The sequence below is a fragment of the Parambassis ranga genome, unplaced genomic scaffold (assembly GCF_900634625.1).
Source record: "Parambassis ranga unplaced genomic scaffold, fParRan2.1 scaffold_21_arrow_ctg1, whole genome shotgun sequence".
Classification (NCBI taxonomy): domain Eukaryota; kingdom Metazoa; phylum Chordata; class Actinopteri; family Ambassidae; genus Parambassis; species Parambassis ranga.
Genome location: NW_021144767.1, coordinates 51,142 through 74,496, shown reverse-complemented (window position 1 = coordinate 74,496; position 23,355 = coordinate 51,142). Strand labels below are relative to the sequence as shown.

Here is a 23,355-nt window from a genome sequence, read left to right as displayed (position 1 = left end):
AGGAGACAGGTCCTGAAGTTAGAAAACCTGTGGTCCACTCGACCAGCACATGCTGAGGTTAGAAAAGTTGCACAACCTGTAAAAATAACACCTAAAAGTTCATTTAAGCTTTTCCAAAGACAATATGCCATAAGGCCAGAAGCAGCTGAGGGCATTAGACCATAAAAGCCGTCCTAGTATCAGCTGTTATTAGAGAGTGTGCTTATTCACCTCTATTTCCTGTTAAAACGGCTGCTCCATCTACAGAATGGAGAATGGTTCACAAGGTCAGGAAGGGAGCAGTGAAATGTCTACAGATCAAAAAATAAAAACTATGTGTGATTTAGACCTAAATTTTAAGGTAGCCGTTATCATCCAAGATATTGTGAAATTTATTCGTGTGTGTGTAGAATGTAAAACTACAACGCAAGGGCCACATCAGGTGAGGATGGGGGGGTTTACACACGCACCCAGACCGTGCATTGGTCTGATGTTAACACATACACATGTGTACCCTAACAGCCCCCTGTTGATGAAGATTCTCAGTCATCCAGGTCATCATACGTAGAGAAGATTGAAGCAAGGCGTCTGGACTTGTAGAGTTTTCTAGAAGACGTTTCGCTGCTCATCCAAGCAGCTTCATCAGTTCTAACTGTTTGGTGGGGAAACATGGTTTATATGTGGTTACAGACCTCAGTGGGTGGGTCTGGGTAAAACTTTAAAAAACTTACAAACAATAGCACTAAATGTTTCCATACTTACCTGTGATGTTCTGGCTGACTGGGCCAGGTGTGTCTAACGACTGGCTAACGACTATGAAACTGCCGGAGGGGGACTGATGTTCACTCGCGAGGACACCAAGGACAACAATCTGGCCTTCTTGGACTGCACAGTACATATTGAGGAGGACAGGAGCCTCAATGTGGAAGTGTACAGGAAACCCACACACACGGATCAGTACCTGTTGTTTGATCCCTAGCCCTAACCCTAACCCTAACCCTAACCCTAACCCTTTTGACACAAAAGGGTACATTTAAGTACCATGGGGATCAAAAAAATATATAGTTAAAAAAATATAGTTAAAATATAGTTCACTCATTTCTATTTATGAACACATGCGTGCCCAAGCACTTTCATCTTGTGTGATGTATCACTATTTTGTTTTCCTAGGGATCTGGGGGACCTGACAGAGGATGCTGTTCGTGGATTCCATGGTGTCCTTAATCGGAGGTGGCATTCACTTAAGCATCGAGAGGAACAAGCAGCAAATGCACACAGAGGTGCAGCTGCTATTGATGGTGACTACAGATGCGAGCCACCAGAGGACTTTGAGGACATGGATGACCATGGGTTCAGTAGCCCGGAGTCTGATGAGGAGGACATGTAATGGACACTGCTAAACTAATGTCTGATGTAGATACACATATGAGCCATGACATTCTATCATTTGATTTCTGACACCTTTTCAGAGCAAGCAGGAACTATTTCTGCACGTTTAAATGACATTTGATGCAGTGCTTTCATTAATAAAGCACATTGATTTGCATGTGTTTGTGTGTTTCTTGTCAGATTCATATGACTAAAATAACATAAAGGTACTTTTCTTATTGGTATTAAATCATTATTATTCAAATATTCAGTACCTTATACTTGCACAGAATGTACCTAATCCATACATACAGTATACAGTACTTATAGATACAGGAAGTATATACAGTAATTACACATTATTCATTGACTTTACACTATTATTCTGGAGATGAAGCAGAGTGACACTGAAAAAGTGTTGTTGGAGGATGAACTAACTTTACCCCAAGAGACATGCAGCTCCCTGTTTCAGATGATGACCCTGACATGAAAATACCATCTCTGCCATTTTTGGGGGCACAGCCTAAACTGAGGCATCTACAGAAAGGTCTTGATGAGCTGAGTAAATGTACATGTGAACCAACACTCTCCTCCTATTCTAAGCCAAGTTAGAGAGCCCCAAACTCACCTTGACCTTTTGACCTCTGGAATCTAAATGGCCATAACTCTGGAACACAGGTGGTCAGCAACAGTGTTCTTGACAGCTCTTGAAGGATTCTATTACATGTGTCAGAACCAGATATGTGGCTCTTTCTTTTCGGGTCAGAAAGTGCATAGATACTGCCTGCATCATTCCCTGCTGTCCTTTGCTGTTATAATTATTATTTATTAACTGATGATATATGGGATTAGAATCCTGCCATAATCTGAACCTGAAAAAAGGTTTTGAAACCTTGAAATGCAATGTTTGAAAATTTAAAGCCAACATTTTTTTTGCATGTCTGAAAATAAGTTTTGAAACCTTGAATAATTTTTTGAAAGGCTGAAAAAAAGTTTAGAATCTCTGCAAATATAATTTTGTATTTGAATTTGTATTTTTCATAAGTGCAACATGCTTATTACAGAGTTTCATCATCACATCTGCAGAGATTCCAACAGCACTCCTGCACAAAACATCACATCCTCTCCCACTGACCAGGTATGTTCCCTGTCCCGAGCCAGCGTGAAGACATCTCTCAGCCAGATCAACGCACGCAAAGCTCCTGGTCCTGACAACATACCTGGCCGTGTGCTCAGAGACTGTGCTGAGGAGCTCGCTGAGGTGTTTACAGACATCTTCAACATCTCACTGAGCCAGGCTGTTGTCCCCACCTGCTTCAAAGCCACCACGATCATCCCTGTGCCGAAGAAGTCCACCCCCGCCTGCTTCAATGACTACCGTCCAGTAGCACTCACACCCATCATCATGAAGTGCTTTGAACGGTTAGTCATGAAACACATCCAGACGGCCCCCCCCTCCCTCCCTGGACCCCTTCCAGTTTGCATATCGGCCCAACCGGTCAACCAGTGATGCTGTTTCCACACAGCTCTCACCCACCTGGAAAATAAAGACTCATACGTTCGAATGCTGTTCATAGACTTCAGCTCAGCATTCAACACCATCATCCCACAGCAGCTCATCAACAAACTGGACCAGCTGGGGCTTCACTGTTAGAATAAATTGTAATTTTGAGACCAGATATTGTCCACTTCTTCTTAATCAAAGAACCGGGGAAGATGAACGAAAGGATCCAGAAGATTTTTATGTCCCTAACAGGATCAAATATTAAACATATTTTATTTGATGCCTTGTGTGGTTGAATCTTCAGTTTCACTTCAGTAGTATAATATATTTTACTTTTGGAGATGTTTGATAAAGTTTATGAACATGATGTGACAGAGAGAGAGAGAGAGAGAGAGAGAGCTACAGTCGCACTAGAAGAACACTGCTGCACTTTAGAGGACGAGCCACATGAGGGGGTTGTGCGCGGCGCACTGTGCAGCACGGTATTTACGTATACCGGGGTAAAATGTGGAGGGTTTTGGATACCGCCTAACCCTAACAAAGGGTTTTTGTCCCATAACACCATGTTCCACTGGTTTACCGTCTCTTTTTCAGGCACCAGTGAGTGCTACTCCACAGCTGTTCCTTAGTGCTGGCTTTATAAAAGGTGTCCACTCTATTTGGGACTCTACTGGACTCTTGGGTCTGGAAAAACGAATCCATGAGTCTTTGTATTTTGTAACCACTACCAAGCATCTTGGTGAAACTATATTTAAACCTATATTACTGGAACAGTAATACTGATAGCATCCCCCTGATGACTAAAACTTGTAGAGCTGAATATGCAGTCCTTCTATGGACAGGCGATGTGTGCATTACCACGAATCAGTGGAGCACACACAACATAACCCTTTGTCATATGGCATTATTTAATGTGAGCGGATGATAATGCTATTCTCATGTTAAGAACTTTCCCTCATCAATAAACATGCATCTAAACAGATTAAACAGTACTTTATATAATTCAATAAGCATCAGCCTAAAACAACAACAACAAAAAACTGTTCAGTCATTCTAAAAGAGCACACTAGTGCATCATCTGGTTTATAGGCTGTTGTACAAACAGCTGTAGAAACTGTAAAAAGAAAACTAGCTACACCCTCCAGGGACTATTTTGCTCCCTACAAGGACAAGCTGCTCTCTGAACTGTTAGTCTGCCAGTAAGCAAAAACCCAATGGCTGGCTGAGTGTGGTCATTATTTAGATGTCTTTTTAATGGCAGTGTGGCTGGTCTCTGTTTCTAACTCTAATTCCTCTCATGATGTTCACTCTCATGGCTTCTTTAAAATCCTATGAGAAGTACTGCAAGAGCTGGGCTTTATGTTTTGTGCTTTTGCAGAGGGATCTCAGGGTTTGTAGTGAATTTAGCTTGCGTGTAATGTCACAGCCATAGAGTTGCTTTAGCAGATTCCGTACCACCACCAACCACTGTAGCACCAGGACAGAGACACACTGAAAAAGAATAGCCACAGCTGCCTACACATCTTCATTTTACCGTAACACAAGGCAGGAACCATGTAAGTGCAGAGTATCATTGATTTTTCCTTTGTATGATTTGCAGTAGTGTTGTCTGAATAAAGACTCACTGGAATGCTTCTGTCAGTGAGATTGTTATTTGAACTCTCCCACTGCAGAACAGAGAACAGAGGAAGAAAGCATTCTTTGCACAACAACAATTCGTTTTTGTGGTAAAGAGAGACCTCAGCAGGCAGAAACAAGAACTGCAGAAAGGTAGGCGAGGCTCACCACAACAGAAGAAGCCTCAAACTATAGACATATATATACTTACCAGGCGTGCCAAACTGGATGCAGTTCTCCAGAGTGCGTACAAAGCCAGCATCACTCAGCTTAATAATGTGCAGGCTGTTGGCCTTCTCCATGTTTTTTACCCACTTGTTGGCCTGTCCTTGGGGATCGATCATCAGAGGCCATCGTCTGGCATTACTATAAATAACACACACGTACACAAACACACACTCCGAGTGATCAAAAGGGTCTGCCTCGTCAGACTGAAAGATCTGTTAACCATGAGACATCAGAGCAGTTGGGGTGTATTAGGGGACAATAGCTGAGATGTAGAGAGCAGCTCAAGGATGAACAGTCACAGACGGATGGCACCACGGGCCAAACAATCCCAATCCTCTGTTAATCAATCAGTGCAATCATATGCTTAGTGGAAAAAAATAACAGCAGCCAGCAGTGTCAATATATATATAAGCACCCAGAGTAAGGTGAGGCTTAGGCTTTAAAGCAGATTTGCTTGTTTGTTTTCTGTCCCAGTGTGCAGGTGTACAGCACCTATAAAGAGCTGCTCAAGTGAAAGGCAGAGTTCCTGTTTCTGTTCTATAATTCTGAGACACTGGTTGCTCAGTACAAATATAGATAAGACACCTGCCGAATAGGACTTACGAGATTATGATGCCATTGTCTATGGAGAAGCTGTCAGATGGAAGGCCAGCAATGGTCCATTGACGGATCTTCACTGGATCACCCAGCGAGCTCATAAGAGACATGTTAGACGAGCAGGGAATCCCTCTGCTCTTACAAAGACTCATCCACTCCTTTGTCTGTTGCTGGGGAGGAACACATTACTGGTAGTGACTTTGTTGTGATGTAGTAGTGACTACAATGAAAAAGATATATGTATACATAGTCCCAATGTGGAGTGTTAGTGTCCTTCTAAGTAACCTAGTTTCAAAGATGACCTTCTAAAAACTAGCCTTGTCTCTGAGCTGTGAATAGGAGTAAAGCACCTTGCAGAGTCAAAGTCATTAGGAAGTGACATTAGCCTTACAGTTGAAAAAATTCCCCTGTGCTACCTGCTCCACCAGCTGTTTGTACCTGTCTGTAGCTGGAGGTGAAGGCTCCCAGGTAAGCCACGATGCCTGCTGAGATGAGGATGTCACCGGTCAGGTTATCATAGAGCTGTCCGAGATTCAAGGCCATCTCACTCCAGCGCGTTTTCTCTCCACCCAAGCCTCCAATCAGCTGCTCAGCTCGCTCCAGCTTTTTACTGCACAAATCCACCTGAAGGACGTCATCCAGAGAGGAAGCAGAAACAATTTATGTTCACCGGAGCTTGTGACTACTAAATATGTATTTATTCTATACAAGCTATTCAAATTCAGCCTTTTCTCCTAATAGACCAAGATATGATTACAAACCTGATTCTCCAAGTCAGCCTTTTTGTTTTTATTAGCATCCAAAGTTTCCTGAAGCTTGGCCAGTTTATCTTGGACTTATTTAGGGCAGCCTGCTTTTTCTGCAAGCTTTCCATGGCCACACTAAGCTCACCCTCAGCCTGTGCTAGCTTCTCTTTCTTAGGAGCTACCTCCTTGGCCACTCTGAAGAACACAGGCAATACAAAGGTGAACATTTTAAACCAATGTACACCATAGAAAATCTAGAACAATGAACTCATTTGCATTTTATCAGCAGAAATTAGTAAGGACACCAAAAAATTCTGCAAGTTAAGATTGTGCAGAACAATACTGATATAACCGTAATGATTCCCATCTTGGATCTGTCGTGTTAGATGAATCACTGGGGACATAGCTCATGCATGGTACACACCAGGAAAATTATTTTTCCTTTGATACTTACTAAGCTTCATGTTCATTTTAATATTCATTCTCATAACTAAAAACACGGGAGGAGAAGAGCATTACTTACGCGTCATACTTGTCCATCGCACACACCCACTTACACATGCCCTCAGCTGCAGTAGATGCAGTTTTAATCTTCTCTGGTACAAAATCCGAGTTGGTAATGTACTTGTTACGGATAATGGTCATAAGATGTGGTGGGATGTTGTCCTTGTCATACTCATGGAGGCTTTGGAGAAACCTTAAGTCTCCCAAAAGCTTTTTAGCTGGGCCCCAATAGTCCTCCACCTTTTTTACCGGAGCCTGAGGGATCCGGTATACGCTCAGGCTTGATGCCTTTGAGAATGCAAATTGCCTCCATGACCAGCTTGACAGCTGTGGGTGGGCTTTTCATAGACTTCACCACTGTGATATCCTGTAAAGAGTAGAATGTTGGGTTTTCCTAACGAGAGGACCCAGAAGCAGAACATAGGCAGAGGGTTGCTTAAGTTCAGTTTAATGAGAAAAGAAATAACAAAAGGGTAAAGGACAAATGGGTAAAGAACCTTTCAGACAGACAACTGAGCCAGCCAGAAAAAGACGTGTTGGCCAAAGGACTCAACTTTGCCATCTCGCCAGAGCAGATTCCAGTGGTGGACCTCATCACAGCCACAGAGTCAGCCATCAAGAACAACAACCTGACAGACACAGAAGCTGAGCAACTCCACTTGAAGGTCACAGCCACACTCTCCACTGCTAAAGCACCGCCATCCAACCTCTCCAGTGATGAAAGGAAGGCCCTGATTGCACTACAAAAGGACCGGGACATCACCATCTTATCAGCAGACAAAGGAAGATGCACAGTGGTGCTCAACACACAGGACTACCACTCCAAAGTGACAGATCTCCTCAGTGACACAGCCACATAAGAGACACTGAAGAGGGACCCCACCGGAAACTACAAGAAGAAACTAGTCAGCTACCTACAAAAACTGGAGAAGGACCAAATCATCAACCGCAAGCTCTACTTTCGACTGTATCCGGGGGAAGCCACTCCACGCCTGTATGGACTCCCCAAGATACACAAGGAAGGAGTCCCCCTCAGACCCATCGTCAGCAGTACAAACTCAGTCACATACAACGTGGCTAAGCACTTGGCTGAACTCCTGACACCACTGGTAGGTGACACACCACATCACATCCACAACTCTCAGGACTTTGTGAACAAGGTAGAGAAGATCCAAATGGACCCAGATGACACCATGGTCTCATTTGATGTCACCTCCTTGTTCACCTGCATCCCCACATCAGAAGCCACAGAGATGGTAAGGACTTGCCTCACACAAGACAGCACACTCAAGGAGAGAACCAACCTAACGCCAGACCACATCTGTGACCTGCTGGACCTCTGCCTGACCACCACTTATTTCCAGTACAATGGGAACTTTTACAGACAGAAGCACGGCTGTGCGATGGGATCACCTGTGTCTCCTATTGTGGCCAACCTCTACATGGAAGAAGTGGAGAGAAGAGCCCTGAGTTCCTATCCTGGAACCACCCCCACCCACTGGTTTAGATATGTGGATGACACCTGGGTTAAAATCAAGACCAACGAAGTGGAACGGTTCACAAAACACATCAACGCAGTGGATAACAACATCAAGTTCACTCGTGAGGACACCAAGGACAACAATCTGGCCTTCTTGGACTGCACAGTACACATTGAGGAGGACAGGAGCCTCAATGTGGAAGTGTACAGGAAACCCACACACACGGACCAGTACCTGTTGTTTGATTCACACCACCCACTGGAACACAAACTGGGAGTCATCAGGACCCTGCAGCACAGAGCACAAACTGTACCCACCAGCTCAGAGGGGAAGAAGAAGGAGCAACACCACATCAGGAAGGCCCTGCAAACATGTGGCTACCCGAAGTGGGCACTCATCAAAGCCACAAAAACAAGACCCCCCAACAACAAGAAGAAGGACAACACCAGGCGGAGAAAGAACATCTCCATTCCATATGTGTCAGGAGTATCAGAGAAACTCCGCAGGATCTTCAACAACCATGACATCCCGGTCCATTTCAAACCTATGACAACACTGAGACAGAGACTGGTTCACCCGAAGGATAAGATTCCCAGGGAGAAACACAGCAATGTGATATATGCAGTCCAGTGCAGTGAGGAATGTTCTTCTAAACGTCTTCTAGAAAACTCTACAAGTCCAGACGCCTTGCTTCAACCTTCTCTACGTATGATGACCTGGATGACTGAGAATCTTCATCAACATGAAATAACAAAAGGCGAATCCAAAAGGGATCAGTTCACAAAAGGCTATGCTGTTCGGCGTGGCTGGCTAGGAGCTGGCTGGAGGAGCAGTCAAACAGGTTGGTTTCCTGGCAAAGAGATAGAGGGAAACAGTCACTGAAAAAGGCTGAGAATACTCAGCTCCATGATGAGGAGAATTAGTTCTCAGGAAAAGCTGTAACTGACGAGTTACCAACTACATAGACAATCCAGCGTCGAAGCAGAGAAGAGCTCTGGTATAAGTAGAGAGCAGAGATGAAACGAGGTGCAGGTGTGCCAACCTCCAGCCAGCAGGTAACCACGCCCAGCACTTCTGAGGAGAGACATGCCTCCAAGAGGAGGGAGAAAAACAGAAGTCAACACAATCATGACAACAAATGAGACCCAATCCCCATATCATAACATAGAACCCCTATTCACTGCTCTATTCTAGGATATACAGCTTTTGAGTATGAAGACAAGAAAGAGGACCCATCTCTGACTTTACCTGAGTTGTGAGTGTATTCAGCGCAGCGAGGGCTGACTCCAGGATAGGCATTGCTTTAGCCAGGTCAGCATCACATTCATCTTTGATGGCCTTGGCAGCCATGGCTTGTTCATTTGCCACAGACTCGTCCACTTTCACTACCTTTTCTGTCTCTGCCACCTCTACAGATTCATGTTCAATCACCACCATCATCTCGTCTACCTTTTTGCTGGCCACAAGCAGCTGTGGCTGTAGAGCCTCCAGCTCGACCTGCATGGTGGCCACTTGGTCTGCTGCTGACTCCAGCTTTTCAAGACCCACTTCATAGCGATGTTTCAGATTCATCACCTCACTTGGAAAAAAAATTAATTTAAGTATGTAGCATTAAACATAATCACAAATCACCATGGACACAAAAATGACATATCGATCTTACATTCTTTTTGTCTTCAGCAGGGCTTTGAAGGTGGAAATGAGCTCCAGATACGAGGTTGGAGTGACATAGTTGTGGCGCAGCAGCTCATTTAAAAAGCGGAGTGAGAGCTCAATGGTTGAGGTGTGGAAACTCTTGCACATGTTAATGCAGCCGTCTCGAGTCTCATCTGTCATCTCAACATCCTCCAGGAAGCGGCAGGCCACCGCCTGCAGAGCATCTTCAGGCCAGGTCTAAAAAAAAAAGCCATTGTGTTACCAGACCTCGAACACTGTTTACTCTTTCCTGGGAAATGTCATGAATTACTAATGAATGCATGCCGAACTACAGTACATGTTGTTGCTGTTTAGTGGTAAACAAGAAGATTAACTGTTTGCCAAACAGCATACCAGATCTCATGCAATACACACATATACTCACCTGGAACCAGTTTATGGTGCAGCAGTTAATGAGGGCAGGAAAACGTCTCAAGCGGTCCCTGAAAGCATCACCAATGGGACTCATGGCCAACACCACGTGCAGCTGTGTGCGACAGCGCTCCAAAAACATGTTGAACAGGGAGAGGGGGCTGCCATTGGTTTGTTTGTCACGATCACGCTGCCGGTCCAGTACACGCATTTGCTCACAGATTTGCTGCTTCTCGTCAACTGCAAACAGGTTAGGCACCTAGAAACCAGATTACACCATACACCTGTCAATGTCCATTTGTCTACCCATACATCTAGACTAGCATCCATACTTCTAACATGCTTTGTACGTGTTTATGACATGCTCATCCATTCATGCACACATATTAAGAAATTCTTTGATCAAAAATGCCTTTAAGTATGTGAACCCCTTAGCAGTTTGGATGTTTCTGCTGTTTTACCATGATTTTGTCATTTTATCATCACCAGTTTTTATGTATGAAATCTCAGATCTATATGGTATCAGTTGCATGTACCGTGTTTTCACCGGAGTATACGTCACACCAGCCAAAAAATGCTAATGAAGAAGAAAAACCATAGATAAGTCGCATCAGACTATTAGTTGCCCCAGCGGGCCAGTGTAAATCACTATGTTTGCAACCTTGCCTCTTGAATTCCTCCTAACTTAAATGGTGCGGCTGCAGGACATGGAGCGTGAGACACACATTTCAACAAGTCCTCACGCTGAGAAATGATTAGCTTCACCGCACAGAAACTCCTATAAACATCCTGTAAATGTGTCAAAGGGAGACTACTGTGTGCTCATATAGCTGTCTGGAATTAGCGACCTGTCGGCCTATCGGCTCAGCTGCAAGCACTCGTTCCATGAACGTGCGCGTCACCTATGCTCGGAATGCAAAGTGTGGACAAGCTGGAGGTGGAAGAGAACCATCAGGAGAGGGACAGAACAGCGGGCATTATATCTGTAATAGGACGTCAGGAGGCAAGGCTAACTAACTGTATGTTTATTGTGTATAAGTCGCATACCCAGCCAAAGGATGAAACAAAGTGTGACTTATAGTGCGGAAAATATGGCACTTGTTTAAGTAGCCTAAAAACTACCCCTTGTATTAGCCATTACTTCAACCAAACGTCTTCTGTAAGCTCTTCTGTAGTCTCTCGCATCTGCTTTTAGGGATTTTTGCCCACTCCTCCTTGCAGAACTCACCACAACATTTCAATAGGATTAAGATCTGGACTTTGACTGGGCCAATCCAGAGTATGAATTTTCTTTCTCTCAACCCTTTCCTTTGTAGTTTTGCTGGAATGCTTTGGGTCATTGTCTTGTTACATAATCCATGTTCATCCCAGCTTCAACTGTCTGACTGATGCCAGGAGGTTCTGGTCAAGAATTTGTTGATATACTTGGGAATTTATGGTTACTTGAATAATATGGAGTGTCCAGGTCCAGAAGCAGAAAAGCAGCCCCAGACCTTCAGAGTTCCACCACCATGCTTCACTGTTGGGAGGAGGATTTTATTTCTTTATTTGCAGTGTTGGCTTTTCTCCAAACATGGCGGTTTTGTTTGTGACCAAATAACTCCTATTTTGGACTATTTTGGACAGAAGGCCTCTGGCTAAGTTGAAACGGGCAACTTTTTTTTTTTAGAGCAGAGGCTTCCTTCTAGCAACCCTGCAACAAATGTCATGGATGTTCTATTTTCGACTGATCGTAGTCGCATGTACATTGGTCCCAGACACTGCCAGAGAGGTCTGCAACTCTGTAGAGGTGATGTGTGGGATGGCCTTTACCTTTTTAGTGGCTCTGGGTTATAGTTTTAATGGGTGCCCACTTCTTGGCAGTGTTGCTGTCATGTTAAAGGCCCTCCATTTGTAAATTATTTGTCTTACAGTCGATGGATGGAGCTGGAATCTTTTGAGATATAGATATAGGTCTTATATCCCTCCCTAGACTGATAGGCTATCACTACCCTCTTCTTCATGTCCTCGGTTATCCCCTGTCCTCTCGGCATTGTTGATGTGTATGGGACCATGTTGGTTGGTTGGTTTCCGCTCTCTATTGAATAGTACAGGCCAATGATGCCTCATTTCATTGGTCGACTTAAATGATTAATAAAGCACTCACATGTGTTTCACCTTAGTCTGTTACCTGCTTGACTTAATGCAGCTAGGGGTTCACATACTTTTGCACAGACACTAATTCCAGGTTTCATGTAGTTTATGGGTTCCACTAAACAAGTACATGCAACTGATAAAACATGTATCTGAGATTTCAGACATAAAAACTGGTGATGATAAAATGAGAAAATCATCCTCACGGGGTTCACATACTTTCAAGCAGCGGTGTATTTCCTTTCCATCCACTTTACCTCACCGGGTTAGGGTTAGGGTCATGGAAGTCACAAAACATGAGGCTGCGCAGATCGTCCTCAGTGACCTTTCCATCACTGTCCTGGTCCAGATGCTGGAAGAGCTGGTGGAAGATTTCCTTCATGTGATCCTGAAACACTACCTGCAAATGACTTACAAGCCAGGACCGATCGTTGTCATAGACCAGTCGATCATAGTACACTCTCAGGACCTGAGAATGATTAAACATAAAAGGTATTTTTAGTTAGTAGTTTTACTTATTTATTTAGCTCTCTATACTGTATGTGTACTGTAAAAACATTACCTCATGGACCCATAATCGTTTAATGTCAGATGGCTCAGCCGCAGTCTCCGGCCGGGACAGGCAGATGCCCTGGATCACCTGTGAGACATCACGCAGATTGAACAAGTAATGGGACTTTGTAGGAGTTGGTAGCAGGTTCTTGGTGGCTTCCTCGTACACTGACACAGTGCTTTTGACAATTTGAGAAGTCAGGGCTGCAAATTGCTTTGGAAAGGAAAACCTGTGAATGAAATGATGGATTTAAGATTAGTTTGTATTACATAATCATACAGTAGGCACCGTAATTTGATTTGATTTTGATAAACACTAACATCGAAAACATCTGAAGTAACTCTTAAAATTAGGTGATGTATCTGTGTAATTGTTTAGGTGGATTTAAAACCTGCTTTAGGATATGTGGTCTCTGCCGTAAACAATGTAGCAGTGCAGGGAAAAGAGGATAAAGAATACATCAACCTCCCAAGTATTGAAACACAAATGAATTATATATAGTAACTGGAATGTATTATTTTCTACCTCCACAGCATTGTAGATTCTAAAAAAACAACTGGCAGCACCTGTTGTATTACAGAGTACATTAGTAGACTATATGTAGTAGTTTGGGTATGAACATTCTAAGTAAAACACACAGAGCATGCTAGATAATACACTGTAGTTACCTTATGGTAAAATGCCAATCTATGATCCTGGAGAAGATTGTATACATAGTCTTCTCATCAAAGTCATTAATGGTGATCATGTTGAAGTGCCGCAGGAAGCGAGGTGTGACTGCGTTTCGCCCCCCACCTAGAACACAAGCAGGACAAAATCTAGAGAACAATTCTGAAAGCTGTATTTTACCATGTATGTCCGGTCCAGGTGAAGGTCATTTCATACTGTATTTTAACATTCAGTATTCTTTTGGGCTTGCAGAACACAGCATGATTATTACATAGAAACTAATCAGAAGGGAAATTGGCTTTGCAATGTGGAATAAAGTCTCTGCTCTTTAAAGCATATTTAGGCATCAATTTAAGAAATGGAAATGAACCAAGAGAAAAAGAAACACAATTTAAAAAAATGTTTGCCAGTAATTTTTGTCAAGTGTGTGGGTTTGATCAGACAATAGCAGAGACGCACAACACTTAAAACACTGAAAAACTGTCAGCTCAGGCACCAGCAGCAAATACTGTTGCACTGCCGCCAGCCGAGAGCGGCAGCCACCCCTTTCTGTTTCATCTGTCGCTGCCAGCAGCCTCAGTGGACACGGCTGCTTTCATGTTTACACTGGTAGCTGCAGTGGAGGCGGATGTAATAAACACGTTCTATTTGTAAGAACCTCAAGGCACCGAGGAGGTTCACATAATAGTAGGTAGAGGTTGGAGACACTAACTCCAGAGCACTTTAGCAGAAGGTAAGTAACAGAGGAAGAGAGTACTGTACTCATCCTCCAAACAGAGATCAAGAGCTTTGAAACAACATAATTGATGTAACAATAATATTTCTACTAAAGAACCTTGAGGTTTCCACAGCTGCTACTCACCAGGTGGTCCCATAGCACATGATCTGGATATCCACCAGGTTAATCATGGAGCAGTCCTTCATGTCATACCAGTTCCAGTGATCCAGCCACTGACGCAGCAGCTCCACCGGCGGCTGGGCACCATAAACCTCCATGGCTGGCATGTTCACATCATCCACAAACACAACCTGATAAGATGTAACATTATGTACTGATCAAAACAATGCACCTTTGTACTGTATTTCAACATGTATGCTTCACACACTGTTCAACTGCCAAAACAGAATGACTGCATGCTGTTCAAATATAAAGCATGAAGTGATGAAGGAGCTGTACCATTTTCTTCCCCAGTGGTGGGCCGAACACTCCTTTGCGGCGCTTATCTAGCTTGGACAGGATAATGTTTTGGGTCTGGGCGGCTGTAGTCTGGGCTGAGAAGTTGATAAATAATGGGCTGTATACATCCTTCTGCAGCTGATTCAACAGGAAGTCCTGGGCAAGAGATATTTGATATAAGCACTGTTTACAGTATTCAATCAACATGAACATCTATGCATTTACAATGAAATGGTCACACTGTATGAAAAAAACTATTCATATTCAAAAATACGCAGACAAGCAGGAGGTGGAGAACAAGTAGAGCTCCTCAGTGAGATGATCTCACCCCAGAGTCTCAAGTTCGAGCACATGGTTGAACTAATGAAGCAAAGGGAAGAAGGGGAGGATTAGTCCTTGATATAAAGAGTCAGAGCTCTGCTGAGAGATGCTCTGTATTCGTCTCACACCCGGTGTCTGTTGCTGTGCTTCGTCGGAATGATTTGTGTGGTCAGAGCATTCTCTCTATCCTGGGACATCATAGAGAGGAATGCTCACATGGACAGTGCTTTTTCAACAATTACTTCTGCTGACAAAGACATCTTCATAGTACAAAAAGCCATGTCGGTCCACAAATCTTATTCCTACTGAAATAAAGCACATATAAGCTAATTAATTGTACCTCTGAATGCTGTATCAACATTCAGGGTTAGAAAGCTAGTGAAGCTGACTGTGTGATAGAGAGACACATGTAACAGATGCCCTAGGGGCATTTGGTGTTAAATACTAGACATTAGTATACATTAATAAGAAAGTCTGATGCTGGGGGAACCTGCTGAAGGTGAGGGATTCCAGGCCCATTTCTGGAAGATGATTTTCAGGGTGAATCTGAATCTGGTTATGGCAGGCCAGGCTGCCAAGTTTTAAAACACAGCTATACTTCTAGCATAATTACGTATCTGACATTTCCTGGGAAAGACTTTCTTAACATCAACATATCAAAACAAAACATTGGTGACTCACTGTAATGTAGACACTCTTGCCAGTGCCAGTGGGGCCAATGACAACAGTAGGCTTCTGGTGAGTGACAAGGAGCTCCATCAGTGCCATGTATCGCACGGTGTTCTCAGTGGGAACAATGATCTCATTAAACTGCATGTCCTTGGATATGGGGGGAGCAGCCTTTAGCTTATCTGTCCAAAGCTCCCACCTGCCTGGGCCCTGCCGAAGAAAATGGAAGATATATATTTGTGATGTAAAAGACTGGGATATCAAGTTTTGCTTTGGTCTAAACTTTAGTCAAGGACATTTGATGACATAGAGCATACGCACTTATCTGTCTGTATTGTAGACATTAAGTAGAATATAGGTATGTGCACATTGACGTCTTAAATTCTGTGGTACCTTTTACTTTAATAAATATTAAATAAATACTGTACATTGGAATCTTCTTACCCCCAACAATCAATCACTTTGGGAAGAACTACTGCACTTTGTGTCTGTTGTCAGTTATACTACAGTATAACCACATGTAGTTTTTTTGTAGTTCATCAAGAAGTAACTCAACTTGTGCTCAGTTGCACAAGCAGCAAAAGCAGCAAAGACTTACCTCTTTAATAAAGCAATACTGGTGGACTGTTCCCTCAGTGGGCAGAGGAATGGTCAGCTGTTTGGGTGGAGCCTCAACAGTGGCCAGAATGTTGTAGAGGGTCACGGTGTCCTGGCTTAAGGGGCCTTCCAGTATCTCTCTTACCAGCATGTCAAACTTGACCCGGCCCATGTCATCACAGCTGGCGCCCACTGACCACACCAGGCTGAACACGAAGATGCCCTTTGTAAAAGGAAAGGACAACTTTTATAATATTTCAGAGTAACAACTCTGCTGCATGGTATCTACCTTTAATAAGGTTGATCGACTTTCATGTGATCAAATCATCACATGAATTTAAGGACATCATTTCATTCTTTTGTCAGAACCTACAGGGCCCATAAAACCCTTAGATCATAACACACCAAGCAAATGGAGAGGATAGTTCTTGGAATGTACATTATTAGTCAGCAACAGAATAGGTAACAAGCCACACTGTAGCAAAAGTATATAACAAATCATGTTCACACGCACTTTAGGATTTTCAGCTGGAAATGTCAGGGCACAGAGAGACTTGGAAACAGTGATTTTAATGTACACCAACCATGTAAATGAAGGTGTGTACAGATTATTTCAAGAGACAAAGAATCCACAGAGAAGAGAAAAAAACGCAGCAGGGATACCGTAGGAATTGGAAATAAGGCCAAAATATCAGCCTCATGATAGCTGCTGCTGTTACAAACACTTTGATAATGAGAAACACAGGAGTGAGGGCTGAAAGGCATTGATCAGTGCAGGTTGCCACAGGGGGATAATAGCAGTGCCATAAAAGACAGGATTCAGAGGCACAAAATCAATTGGAAGCCATGCAGGGGGGCAGCAGCATCAGCTCATCTGCTGAAACCTCTTTTGTTATGTGTGGGCCTTTAAAGGTCGGGTAGGAGATTTCCTTCTGATGCACTTTTTGTTAAATTAGTGTAACTTCTCTTTACAATCCGATAACAACCGATTAGTTCGGCAGCTTTGCTTTAAAATGAACATCAGCCAATCCACGCCCCTGCACGGAGGATTGGCTGGTTGTCACTCTCTTGCTGCTCTGCGTACATCAGAGAGGTACGTGCATGATGGCTGAAGTCACAGACTGGTTGGGAGGCGTGGCTTCGGGGTGAGCTCGAGAGAAAGGGGCGTGTGTTTACTTTCCAAATCTGGCTGACTCTCACTGAGTTTTCAAAATCTCCTACCCTACCTTAAAGGAAGCAGACCTGATGAAAAGTAGCCCTAAAGTTGAAAATATATATATATATATATAAATGTGCTTTGTTTTAGTTTATTATATATGTATATCTTGGGGGCGGGGGATTAAATGACACCACACTTAGTATTACAACTGTCTAATTTCAATCTTTTTTACGATTCACATTCAATTTAATTTTTAGTTTTCACAGCTATAACTCACTAAAACTGGTGTCAAGTGTCCTACTACTGTAGGTCTCCTCCACTTATCAGTGTGTGACAGGCAGGATTATCTCACCGTTTGACTTTTAGCTTGAATAGACTGTCTGCTCCAACATTGAATTGCTTGCATCAAGTTTTGAAGTTGCATGATAAAATGCGTTCTTTGAGAGGTGATATCATGTCTATTCCCTTTTGTATTTGATGTGAATATCACACAGCTGTTCCTTTAAATTCAAAACTTTGAGCCGACATTTTCTACTCTGTCTGTTAAATCAGGCCTCGTAGGCATCACAGTTACAGAAGTGAGGACAGTGACCAAATTGTTTAACAAGCGATACGCTTAACCCTTTCACAATCTGATCTTGTTAACAGTAATCGTGCACAAACCTCCAACCAGGAGCAGATGTCTTGCTCTTTCATATTCTTCAGCTTTGCTTCATGGTGAAACTCATCCATCATGCAGTCCATCAGGTTCATCAGGGACCTTACTAGATTGGTGTCAGAGGTTGGAGACAGTTCCTGAAATCAATCAAAAAGAGACAACTCAGATCAAGGTAAGCTGTATGTGTGTGTAACTGAAGGGTTAAACTAAAACACCAGAGAGGTCTAACATTAGATATGAACCCATCAAGATTCAAAATACTTATTTAGGTACATTATTAAATAGCAACCAGCTGTAAAATCTGAACTGGGTTAGGAAGGTTTAATCAGCTCAGCACCTTGGCGGCTTTTCGTATGAACTCCAGGCATGGTGGCAGGATGCGGTCAAAGAGGGCGATGATGAGGTCTTTGTGAGTGGCATTGACTGTAGTTGGCAGAGTATTGAGCCAGGACAGCATTAGAGGCCGCCAGCCAAGCATATGGGGCTCCATGTAGGGCTCCATGTAGATCATACCGCAGCGAGACACCTGCAACACCTGCACCTGTGACAAAATATCACAACTGAGAACATACAACTTGTACCCTGTATGAGCAAAGGAATATTCACATTATTAGAAAACTATTGGATGAAGTGCTAGGACCTAGAGGCGGACATGCAGAGTATATTGTAATGATTATCTGATGACAATGCTGCAGCCGTTATTGCAATCCTGTAGTACGATTAGCTTCAAGAAGAAGTACAGGCAAACTATGAGCAGAGATAAGTAAGAGAGACACAGAAAGTTGAAACAGAGAAAAGAATTTAGGAAAGTACAAAATAATATAAATCAATCTTTATAGACAGAAAGAGAAGAGAGATCAACAAGCACTATGCACAAAGTGAGAAGGGTTCATTGTGATCACAACAATTTCAATGCCTCTGCATTCGGCATGATGAAAGCGACAGATGCCAGGCTATAAAGAATCAAAAATAGAAGTGTCTGTATTAAGAAAGTACAGCGAGGGATGTGCAAAGGTGTTCTCCTAAGGCAGCTAGGTACTGCAAGCAAAACGCTTTATTCCTGCCTCACAACAAAGAGCCATAGGGAAGGAAAAGACACGAATGGAAAGGTCTTTTGTTTTGGCAACTGACAATTCATTAGACAGCTTAGCCACTTGTGCCAGTTGATTAGGAAGAATACCAACACTGTTAAATAAAAGTGCCTCTCACCGTGGCTGGTGATGCCACCTCCAGGTCCATCGGCTCAAAGATGAAGCTCATTTGGGGTGACATCTGAATGATCTCGCCGCTCATCAGACACAGCTTCTTGTTGTCATCAAGCACCGTGTTCATGTTCTCGATCCACACAGCGTCCACTGGGCCATCAAAGATGAGCCATTTTCTGTCAGGACTCTAAGAGACAAGAAACATGGCAGCACATAGCTTGAAGCAGCAACTGCAAAACAACTGACAAAAACCCTGATTTATTAATACTGATCACACCATGGGAAGCTAAATTCTGAGTGATTATACAGCTGATAGGTTCATAAGAAGTGCTCAAAGGTAAACATGGTCTCCACCTCTGAGAGGATTTCCAGCAGCTCCTCATTTGAGAGGAAGAAGAACCGTGGGAAATAGAGACGTTTCATCTCCAGGTAGTTGTTAAGACCTTTGAGGATCATTTCCAGCAACTCGTTTGACTTTTTTAGCCTTTCCCGCATGTTGTCAATGGCTATTACTGCCAATACGCTAAAAATCGCACAGTGTAGAGAGGCCATAACAGTCACCTGTGTCTCCAACTTAGACTACTTTTAAAAAATAAGAGCTTCATCTTTTTCAATTCTTAAATTCAGATTGCTGATTCTCCTTCACATCAGCGTTCAGAGCAATGCTTCAGCTGCAGCTATCAAACTTGCATTTTCTTCAGGAAATGCTTTTCTAGTTTCTATTTGATGGTGCAGTCAGGCTGGGCTTCCTGGAGGACACTGCCTGAAATTGATGTGTCTCATTTCAGCCAATTACCCTTTGGAAACTCTTTGCCGATGCTGGTGCTACACTCACTGTCTATTCTCGTTCTGTTGTTTTTGCCTTGCTCCCTATCCTTTCCAGCTGATTCACTCTTCTATCTGTCCTTCTTCCTTATTCTGCTTTTTGCATGTACTGTGTCTGCCTGAGACCGTCCTGTATTTCACACTCACCCACTGCTATGTTTATGTGTGTATCAGCCCACCTGGCCATGTTGATGCAGCCGCATGCTTCAGAGCTGTGCACTGAACTTGATATGATTATAGTAGACGACCCTATATACTGTGGAGCATTCTGCTTGATAAATCACGTCAGGCCTTTTTTTGGCTTAACATTGTACACATGGTCTATATACTTGTGGTCCTGTAATATTGATATTCTAATTATTAAATTCCCCGCTGGAGAATCAAAGTACTGAAGAAGCTCATGTCCTTTCACAGAGAGTTCACTAAATGGATGTGCTCTGTTACTCAACTCTAAATGAAGTGAAAAATGAACGAACTTACCAGAGAAACTTGTTTCATGGTTTCTCTCCATGTTTTATCAACAGCTGCAAAGCGACGTCCCTCCTCAGCCATCTGTTTCATGATGTCTGGGGAGCTGAATATTGGCTCCAGGTAAAGCCAGGTGGACTGCACCTTTAGCCATTCATCCAGGATTTTACCCTCCCATTCCCTAGAGTGTAGAGAAATATGATGATCAATTCTGTGTGCTTATATTATGTTACAACTTAATTTCAACTAGTTTACAGCCTAGAGTTACAAACAGGAGCAAGTGGTTGGGATTGGTCATTGTAAAGGATATTGACTATACCCTCACTGTGGTAACAACCTCTCTACCCCACAAAGCTCTATAATTGCATCATAAAGTTTTCATGCAACATTACATTCATTATAATCAAAGTCTTCTTCCTCTGGCATTTGATCTATTTTATCATGATACAGTACAAAAGCTACAGGGAATCCATGATGAAACTATGCCTGCCAATCAATGCTCCAACAATCTCACCAATGATTTTCATTTGGCTAACTCAGTGTAGTAATGAGTTTCTTGACTACACTTATGAAACTGACTCAGTATTTAAGCAGAGCAGAGGTATCCGGTACATGAGAACTATGTAAGCTGTTTCTTAATTCTACACATCTACACTCACTCACCTCTCACTTCTCTGCTGAGGACAACTGGCAATCAATATAATTTACAAATAATTTAGATTTATGCAATTAGCACATTGACATCTTTTTACCTTTCATCCGATTATGAAAAGGTTCAAGCACCTCTGAGGTCTGCTAGCTTTGTTGTGGGTGTTGTAATTTACATACTCAGATTATTACAGAAACAGGTTAATGCTGATTGGTCTGAACCACTGTTTCAGCCATGGGTGCATAGCTTATGGCTTGAAACGATGGATTCTCACGTAATAAAATCTGTCACCCAAGATAAATATGTGTGTACTTGATAGCCAATGGACTGCTATTCAACACAGTCAATCCAAAGCAACTGCTCCGCTCTCTTACTGTATATCCTCCTCAAAGGGCTTAATGAATGGTGAACCCCTCATGGTTTGTGTCTTAACAATGTGATCATCCAGAAGCATCTGGACCTCATCCACAGATGACAGGATGGAGGTGCCCGTCTCTCTGTAGGCCAAGAGGCTGAACTCCATGCCGTTCCACTCTGTGGCCATTTTCTCCATGGCCTTCTCCAGGGAGTACTCCTTGCTGGCTGCCTCACTGATGCCGTTGAAGCTGTCCAGGTGCTGTTCCAGGCGCATGGACAGGAAGTAAGACACACAGGCCTGGTCTTCAGATGGCTGCAGGGAGATGCCAGCCAAGTCTGACATGGCATTCCAATGGCGTTCACGCAGGCCTGGGTTGCAGAGTACCTATGCAATGATACAAAAGACTTGTAGTTTAAGCAATTCTGACTTCTGTTAGTAATAAATGTTGTTCATTTTCTGACCTGCACCATAGGAATGTGCTCCTTGAAATCATCCACCTTAGCCTTTATGGTGGTCACTATGTTCATCACAAGGGGCATGTCACTGAAGCCCTTTTCCAGCTTATATAGAGTGCGCCCATAGTTGCCAACATCAGCTTCTACCTACATGGGTTACCTACCACAACAAAACAATGATTATGAACTTATGAACTTACTCTTAACATTACTGCAATATTATTATATATTATCCTTGTCTTCTTACCCACTCAGGGTACAATTTGGTTTCCACACGAGGCTGACAGACCTCAGCATGAGCTCATAGACATTAAGGAAGGCCTCCTCGTATATTTTGAAGTCAGGTTTAAACTTGACCTCCCTGTCCTCAAGGACCAAAAGGAGAACAAAGCCTGGGTGCTCACTTGCATGGACTGAGCGCTAAGATGGTGGAGAGCAAAACAAAACAAAAACAAGTGCAGCACAGGACTTTATGAAATGATCTTTTCAGCTCAGCTCATTGCATTGCTAAACTGTTATAATATTGAAGCTTACCGGATCTTGGGAAATCAGACATGTGTAGTCCTGCATTGAGTCTATTGCAAGGCTCTGCAGTTGGGAAGTCATAAGAGTTGCTGCACAGTTGAAGAAAGATAGTAGGTTCGCCGGATTGCTTTGGGAAGGCACTAGTAAATACTAGAAGTAAATGTTTTGTACATCGAGAAGCCAGCTGGAAATAAAACCACATTCAGAGCATATTAGCTAACAGATGTCAGAACACACCCATAAACTGACCATTGCTCTCTCCTCTTTAACATGAAGCAGAGCTATCTCAGCTCTGTGTTATTGCTGAAAAAACTGTTAGGGTTTGAGTTCAGTTTGACGGGCAGGCAACAAAAGGCTAAGATACCACCAAATAAACAAAAGGCAAGGAGTAGAGCTGGACAGGTGGTAAAGAGCTTAACTGAAGAAAGATAGTTTGCAATGTCTGAAAACAGACGTGTTGTATTAGTGTCTCCTGACCTTCTTTCAAAACAAGTCCTTGGTGCTGCTAAGAACTCAATGCGTTGTTTGCCTTTTGCAAAGGTCTATTAGACAAAAGGCAAGCTGAAACAAATCCCCAAAAATCCAAAAGGCAAAAACTGAACTAACACTAACCAACCAACCATGAACAGAGAAAGTGACACTGTAATGCAGGATCAAACAGCAGCACAACACACGACAAACTGACAACGAGGAGACAAGACACAGGCGAAAACAGTCAGTGCAAGGCAACAAGGAAAGAAACACAAGAGGACGTAAAACACACACAGACACAAAAGGAAAACCAGCATTCAAAATCAAACAGGAAGCAGAGGACACAGGAGGAATAAAGCCATGACTAATTAA

General features: G+C 43.0%; 1 pseudogene; it reads right to left on the bottom strand.

The window, feature by feature from the left end:
- Positions 1 to 4,501: 4,501 nt before the first annotated feature.
- On the bottom strand, positions 4,502 to 22,196 carry LOC114429843 (dynein heavy chain 7, axonemal-like; annotated as a pseudogene).
- Between the last annotated feature and the right edge of the window lie 1,159 nt (positions 22,197 to 23,355).